This window comes from Protomyctophum bolini (assembly GCF_963924005.1).
Source record: "Protomyctophum bolini genome assembly, chromosome: 14".
NCBI lineage: Eukaryota > Metazoa > Chordata > Actinopteri > Myctophiformes > Myctophidae > Protomyctophum > Protomyctophum bolini.
The window spans coordinates 33,176,074-33,184,404 of record NC_137875.1 but is presented as its reverse complement, the minus strand read 5'-3'; positions in this window follow the sequence as shown (position 1 = coordinate 33,184,404).

Below are 8,331 nucleotides of genomic sequence, written 5' to 3'. Positions count from 1 at the left end.
TGGGCTATAGCCCATATCGTAAGGCATACTATAGCGCGCAGTTTTTCATCATTTTTGAAGATTTGAAAAAAATGACAAAATGACAAAAACGATGGGTTATAGCCCATGTTTTTTGAAATTTTGAAAAAAAAGTTATCCTCGTTTCTCATCATTTTGGACCATGGGCTATAGCCTATATCGTACGGCATACTATAGCGCGCCGTTTTTCATCATTTTTGATGATTTGACAAAAATAAAAAAATGACAAAAACGATGGGTTATAGCCCATGTTTTTTGAAATTTTGAAAAATAAGTTATCCTCGTTTCTCATCATTTTGGACCATGGGCTATAGCCCATATCGTACGGCATACTATAGCGCGCCGTTTTTCATCATTTTTGATGATTTGACAAAAATGAAAAAAATGACAAAAACGATGGGTTATAGCCCATGTTTTTTGAAATTTTGAAAAAAAAAGTTAGCCTCGTTTCTCATCATTTTGGACCGTGGGCTATAGCCCATATCGTACGGCATACTATAGCGCGCAGTTTTTCATCATTTTTGAGGATTTAAAAAAAATGACGAAATGACAAAAACGATGGGTTATAGCCCATGTTTTTTGAAATTTTGAAAAAAAAAGTTAGCCTCGTTTCTCATCATTTTTGAACGTGGGCTATAGCCCATATCGTACGGCATACTATAGCGCGCAGTTTTTCATCATTTTTGAGGATTTGAAAAAAATGACGAAATGACAAAAGCGATGGGTTATAGCCCATGTTTTTTGAAATGTTGAAAAAAAAAGTTAGCCTCGTTTCTCATCATTTTGGACCGTGGGCTATAGCCCATATCGTAAGGCATACTATAGCGCGCAGTTTTTCATCATTTTTGAAGATTTGAAAAAAATGACAAAATGACAAAAACGATGGGTTATAGCCCATGTTTTTTGAAATTTTGAAAAAAAAAGTTAGCCTCGTTTCTCATCATTTTGGACCGTGGGCTATAGCCCATATCGTACGGCATACTATAGCGCGCAGTTTTTCATCATTTTTGAGGATTTAAAAAAAATGACGAAATGACAAAAACGATGGGTTATAGCCCATGTTTTTTGAAATTTTGAAAAAAAAAGTTAGCCTCGTTTCTCATCATTTTGGACCGTGGGCTATAGCCCATATCGTACGGCATACTATAGCGCGCAGTTTTTCATCATTTTTGAGGATTTGAAAAAAATGACGAAATGACAAAAACGATGGGTTATAGCCCATGTTTTTTGAAATGTTGAAAAAAAAAGTTAGCCTCGTTTCTCATCATTTTGGACCGTGGGCTATAGCCCATATCGTAAGGCATACTATAGCGCGCAGTTTTTCATCATTTTTGAAGATTTGAAAAAAATGACAAAATGACAAAAACGATGGGTTATAGCCCATGTTTTTTGAAATTTTGAAAAAAAAGTTATCCTCGTTTCTCATCATTTTGGACCATGGGCTATAGCCTATATCGTACGGCATACTATAGCGCGCCGTTTTTCATCATTTTTGATGATTTGACAAAAATAAAAAAATGACAAAAACGATGGGTTATAGCCCATGTTTTTTGAAATTTTGAAAAAAAAGTTATCCTCGTTTCTCATCATTTTGGACCATGGGCTATAGCCTATTTCGTACGGCATACTATAGCGCGCCGTTTTTCATCATTTTTGATGATTTGACAAAAATGAAAAAATGACAAAAACGATGGGTTATAGCCCATGTTTTTTGAAATTTTGAAAAAAAAAGTTAGCCTCGTTTCTCATCATTTTGGACCGTGGGCTATAGCCCATATCGTACGGCATACTATAGCGCGCAGTTTTTCATCATTTTTGAGGATTTGAAAAAAATGACGAAATGACAAAAACGATGGGTTATAGCCCATGTTTTTTGAAATTTTGAAAAAAAAAGTTAGCCTCGTTTCTCATCATTTTGGACCGTGGGCTATAGCCCATATCGTACGGCATACTATAGCGCGCAGTTTTTCATCATTTTTGAGGATTTAAAAAAAATGACGAAATGACAAAAACGACGGGTTATAGCCCATGTTTTTTGAAATTTTGAAAAAAAAAGTTAGCCTCGTTTCTCATCATTTTTGAACGTGGGCTATAGCCCATATCGTACGGCATACTATAGCGCGCAGTTTTTCATCATTTTTGAGGATTTGAAAAAAATGACGAAATGACAAAAACGATGGGTTATAGCCCATGTTTTTTGAAATGTTGAAAAAAAAAGTTAGCCTCGTTTCTCATCATTTTGGACCATGGGCTATAGCCTATATCGTACGGCATACTATAGCGCGCCGTTTTTCATCATTTTTGATGATTTGACAAAAATGAAAAAATGACAAAAACGATGGGTTATAGCCCATGTTTTTTGAAATTTTGAAAAAAAAGTTATCCTCGTTTCTCATCATTTTGGACCATGGGCTATAGCCTATATCGTACGGCATACTATAGCGCGCCGTTTTTCATCATTTTTGATGATTTGACAAAAATGAAAAAATGACAAAAACGATGGGTTATAGCCCATGTTTTTTGAAATTTTGAAAAAAAAAGTTAGCCTCGTTTCTCATCATTTTGGACCGTGGGCTATAGCCCATATCGTACGGCATACTATAGCGCGCAGTTTTTCATCATTTTTGAGGATTTGAAAAAAATGACGAAATGACAAAAACGATGGGTTATAGCCCTTGTTTTTTGAAATTTTGAAAAAAAAAGTTAGCCTCGTTTCTCATCATTTTGGACCATGGGCTATAGCCCATATCGTACGGCATACTATAGCACGCCGCTTTTCATCATTTTTGAGGATTTGAAAAAAATGAAAAAATAAAAAAACGATGGGTTATAGCCCATGTTTTTTGAAATTTTGAAAAAAAGAGTTAGCCTCGTTTCTCATCATTTTGGAACGTGGGCTATAGCCCATATCGTACGGCATACTATAGCGCGCAGTTTTTCATCATTTTTGAGGATTTGAAAAAAATTACGAAATGACAAAAACGATGGGTTATAGCCCATGTTTTTTGAAATTTTGAAAAAAAAAGTTAGCCTCGTTTCTCATCATTTTGGACCGTGGGCTATAGCCCATATCGTACGGCATACTATAGCGCACAGTTTTTCATCATTTTTGAGGATTTGAAAAAAATTACGAAATGACAAAAACGATGGGTTATAGCCCATGTTTTTTGAAATTTTGAAAAAAAAAGTTAGCCTCGTTTCTCATCATTTTGGACCGTGGGCTATAGCCCATATCGTACGGCATACTATAGCGCGCAGTTTTTCATCATTTTTGAAGATTTGAAAAAAATGACGAAATGACAAAAACGATGGGTTATAGCCCATGTTTTTTGAAATTTTGAAAAAAAAAGTTAGCCTCGTTTCTCATCATTTTGGACCGTGGGCTATAGCCCATATCGTACGGCATACTATAGCGCGCAGTTTTTCATCATTTTTGAAGATTTGAAAAAAATGACGAAATGACAAAAACGATGGGTTATAGCCCATGTTTTTTGAAATTTTGAAAAAAAAGTTATCCTCGTTTCTCATCATTTTGGACCATGGGCTATAGCCTATTTCGTACGGCATACTATAGCGCGCCGTTTTTCATCATTTTTGATGATTTGACAAAAATGAAAAAATGACAAAAACGATGGGTTATAGCCCATGTTTTTTGAAATTTTGAAAAAAAAAGTTAGCCTCGTTTCTCATCATTTTGGACCGTGGGCTATAGCCCATATCGTACGGCATACTATAGCGCGCAGTTTTTCATCATTTTTGAGGATTTGAAAAAAATGACGAAATGACAAAAACGATGGGTTATAGCCCATGTTTTTTGAAATTTTGAAAAAAAAAGTTAGCCTCGTTTCTCATCATTTTGGACCGTGGGCTATAGCCCATATCGTACGGCATACTATAGCGCGCAGTTTTTCATCATTTTTGAGGATTTAAAAAAAATGACGAAATGACAAAAACGACGGGTTATAGCCCATGTTTTTTGAAATTTTGAAAAAAAAAGTTAGCCTCGTTTCTCATCATTTTTGAACGTGGGCTATAGCCCATATCGTACGGCATACTATAGCGCGCAGTTTTTCATCATTTTTGAGGATTTGAAAAAAATGACGAAATGACAAAAACGATGGGTTATAGCCCATGTTTTTTGAAATGTTGAAAAAAAAAGTTAGCCTCGTTTCTCATCATTTTGGACCATGGGCTATAGCCTATATCGTACGGCATACTATAGCGCGCCGTTTTTCATCATTTTTGATGATTTGACAAAAATGAAAAAATGACAAAAACGATGGGTTATAGCCCATGTTTTTTGAAATTTTGAAAAAAAGGTTATCCTCGTTTCTCATCATTTTGGACCATGGGCTATAGCCTATATCGTACGGCATACTATAGCGCGCCGTTTTTCATCATTTTTGATGATTTGACAAAAATGAAAAAATGACAAAAACGATGGGTTATAGCCCATGTTTTTTGAAATTTTGAAAAAAAAAGTTAGCCTCGTTTCTCATCATTTTGGACCGTGGGCTATAGCCCATATCGTACGGCATACTATAGCGCGCAGTTTTTCATCATTTTTGAGGATTTGAAAAAAATGACGAAATGACAAAAACGATGGGTTATAGCCCTTGTTTTTTGAAATTTTGAAAAAAAAAGTTAGCCTCGTTTCTCATCATTTTGGACCATGGGCTATAGCCCATATCGTACGGCATACTATAGCACGCCGCTTTTCATCATTTTTGAGGATTTGAAAAAAATGAAAAAATAAAAAAACGATGGGTTATAGCCCATGTTTTTTGAAATTTTGAAAAAAAGAGTTAGCCTCGTTTCTCATCATTTTGGAACGTGGGCTATAGCCCATATCGTACGGCATACTATAGCGCGCAGTTTTTCATCATTTTTGAGGATTTGAAAAAAATTACGAAATGACAAAAACGATGGGTTATAGCCCATGTTTTTTGAAATTTTGAAAAAAAAAGTTAGCCTCGTTTCTCATCATTTTGGACCGTGGGCTATAGCCCATATCGTACGGCATACTATAGCGCACAGTTTTTCATCATTTTTGAGGATTTGAAAAAAATTACGAAATGACAAAAACGATGGGTTATAGCCCATGTTTTTTGAAATTTTGAAAAAAAAAGTTAGCCTCGTTTCTCATCATTTTGGACCGTGGGCTATAGCCCATATCGTACGGCATACTATAGCGCGCAGTTTTTCATCATTTTTGAAGATTTGAAAAAAATGACGAAATGACAAAAACGATGGGTTATAGCCCATGTTTTTTGAAATTTTGAAAAAAAAAGTTAGCCTCGTTTCTCATCATTTTGGACCGTGGGCTATAGCCCATATCGTACGGCATACTATAGCGCGCAGTTTTTCATCATTTTTGAAGATTTGAAAAAAATGACGAAATGACAAAAACGATGGGTTATAGCCCATGTTTTTTGAATTTTTGAAAAAAAAAGTTAGCCTCGTTTCTCATCATTTTGGACCGTGGGCTATAGCCCATATCGTACGGCATACTATAGCGCGCAGTTTTTCATCATTTTTGAAGATTTGAAAAAAATGACGAAATGACAAAAACGATGGGTTATAGCCCATGTTTTTTGAAATTTTGAAAAAAAAAGTTAGCCTCGTTTCTCATCATTTTGGACCGTGGGCTATAGCCCATATCGTACGGCATACTATAGCGCGCCGTTTTTCATCATTTTTGAGGATTTGACAAAAATGAAAAAATGACAAAAACGATGGGTTATAGCCCATGTTTTTTGAAATTTTGAAAAAAAAAGTTAGCCTCGTTTCTCATCATTTTGGACCGTGGGCTATAGCCCATATCGTACGGCATACTATAGCGCGCAGTTTTTCATCATTTTTGAGGATTTGAAAAAAATGACGAAATGACAAAAACGATGGGTTATAGCCCATGTTTTTTGAAATGTTGAAAAAAAAAGTTAGCCTCGTTTCTCATCATTTTGGACCGTGGGCTATAGCCCATATCGTAAGGCATACTATAGCGCGCAGTTTTTCATCATTTTTGAAGATTTGAAAAAAATGACAAAATGACAAAAACGATGGGTTATAGCCCATGTTTTTTGAAATTTTGAAAAAAAAGTTATCCTCGTTTCTCATCATTTTGGACCATGGGCTATAGCCTATATCGTACGGCATACTATAGCGCGCCGTTTTTCATCATTTTTGATGATTTGACAAAAATAAAAAAATGACAAAAACGATGGGTTATAGCCCATGTTTTTTGAAATTTTGAAAAATAAGTTATCCTCGTTTCTCATCATTTTGGACCATGGGCTATAGCCCATATCGTACGGCATACTATAGCGCGCCGTTTTTCATCATTTTTGATGATTTGACAAAAATGAAAAAAATGACAAAAACGATGGGTTATAGCCCATGTTTTTTGAAATTTTGAAAAAAAAAGTTAGCCTCGTTTCTCATCATTTTGGACCGTGGGCTATAGCCCATATCGTACGGCATACTATAGCGCGCAGTTTTTCATCATTTTTGAGGATTTAAAAAAAATGACGAAATGACAAAAACGATGGGTTATAGCCCATGTTTTTTGAAATTTTGAAAAAAAAAGTTAGCCTCGTTTCTCATCATTTTTGAACGTGGGCTATAGCCCATATCGTACGGCATACTATAGCGCGCAGTTTTTCATCATTTTTGAGGATTTGAAAAAAATGACGAAATGACAAAAGCGATGGGTTATAGCCCATGTTTTTTGAAATGTTGAAAAAAAAAGTTAGCCTCGTTTCTCATCATTTTGGACCGTGGGCTATAGCCCATATCGTAAGGCATACTATAGCGCGCAGTTTTTCATCATTTTTGAAGATTTGAAAAAAATGACAAAATGACAAAAACGATGGGTTATAGCCCATGTTTTTTGAAATTTTGAAAAAAAAGTTATCCTCGTTTCTCATCATTTTGGACCATGGGCTATAGCCCATATCGTACGGCATACTATAGCACGCCGCTTTTCATCATTTTTGAGGATTTGAAAAAAATGAAAAAATAAAAAAACGATGGGTTATAGCCCATGTTTTTTGAAATTTTGAAAAAAAGAGTTAGCCTCGTTTCTCATCATTTTGGAACGTGGGCTATAGCCCATATCGTACGGCATACTATAGCGCGCAGTTTTTCATCATTTTTGAGGATTTGAAAAAAATTACGAAATGACAAAAACGATGGGTTATAGCCCATGTTTTTTGAAATTTTGAAAAAAAAAGTTAGCCTCGTTTCTCATCATTTTGGACCGTGGGCTATAGCCCATATCGTACGGCATACTATAGCGCGCAGTTTTTCATCATTTTTGAGGATTTGAAAAAAATGACGAAATGACAAAAACGATGGGTTATAGCCCATGTTTTTTGAAATTTTGAAAAAAAAAGTTAGCCTCGTTTCTCATCATTTTGGACCGTGGGCTATAGCCCATATCGTACGGCATACTATAGCGCGCAGTTTTTCATCATTTTTGAAGATTTGAAAAAAATGACGAAATGACAAAAACGATGGGTTATAGCCCATGTTTTTTGAATTTTTGAAAAAAAAAGTTAGCCTCGTTTCTCATCATTTTGGACCGTGGGCTATAGCCCATATCGTACGGCATACTATAGCGCGCAGTTTTTCATCATTTTTGAAGATTTGAAAAAAATGACGAAATGACAAAAACGATGGGTTATAGCCCATGTTTTTTGAAATTTTGAAAAAAAAAGTTAGCCTCGTTTCTCATCATTTTGGACCGTGGGCTATAGCCCATATCGTACGGCATACTATAGCGCGCCGTTTTTCATCATTTTTGAGGATTTGAAAAAAATGACGAAATGACAAAAACGATGGGTTATAGCCCATGTTTTTGAAATTTTGAAAAAAAGAGTTAGCCTCGTTTCTCATCATTTTGGACCATGGGCTATAGCCCATATTGTATTATAGATTAGTTTCAGGTGGGGTAATCTAAACACAGCATCTTAACACTGGTTGTCAAGCTATTTAGTATTTTTTGCAGTTTCCCTGCTTGAAAGGGATGGCACAGACCATATGGAGATTGTTACTGGGTTTCACTCATACAATGACACAGTTTCCTTCTTTTTACTCTTCTTTACTTTGTAGTTGAGTACAGTTGTACAGGTATTGTGTAAGTCAGTTAGTGGGTAAGTCAGGTAAGGTGAAAAACCTTAAAGGGAAAATAAAAAAGAACTAATGTAAGTATAATGCACATTCAATCAATACACATACTTTACATGTTCTAAACACCTAAATATCATTTTTACTTAAGTGTCTCTTAATCAACTCATTTCTAAATCAATTCAT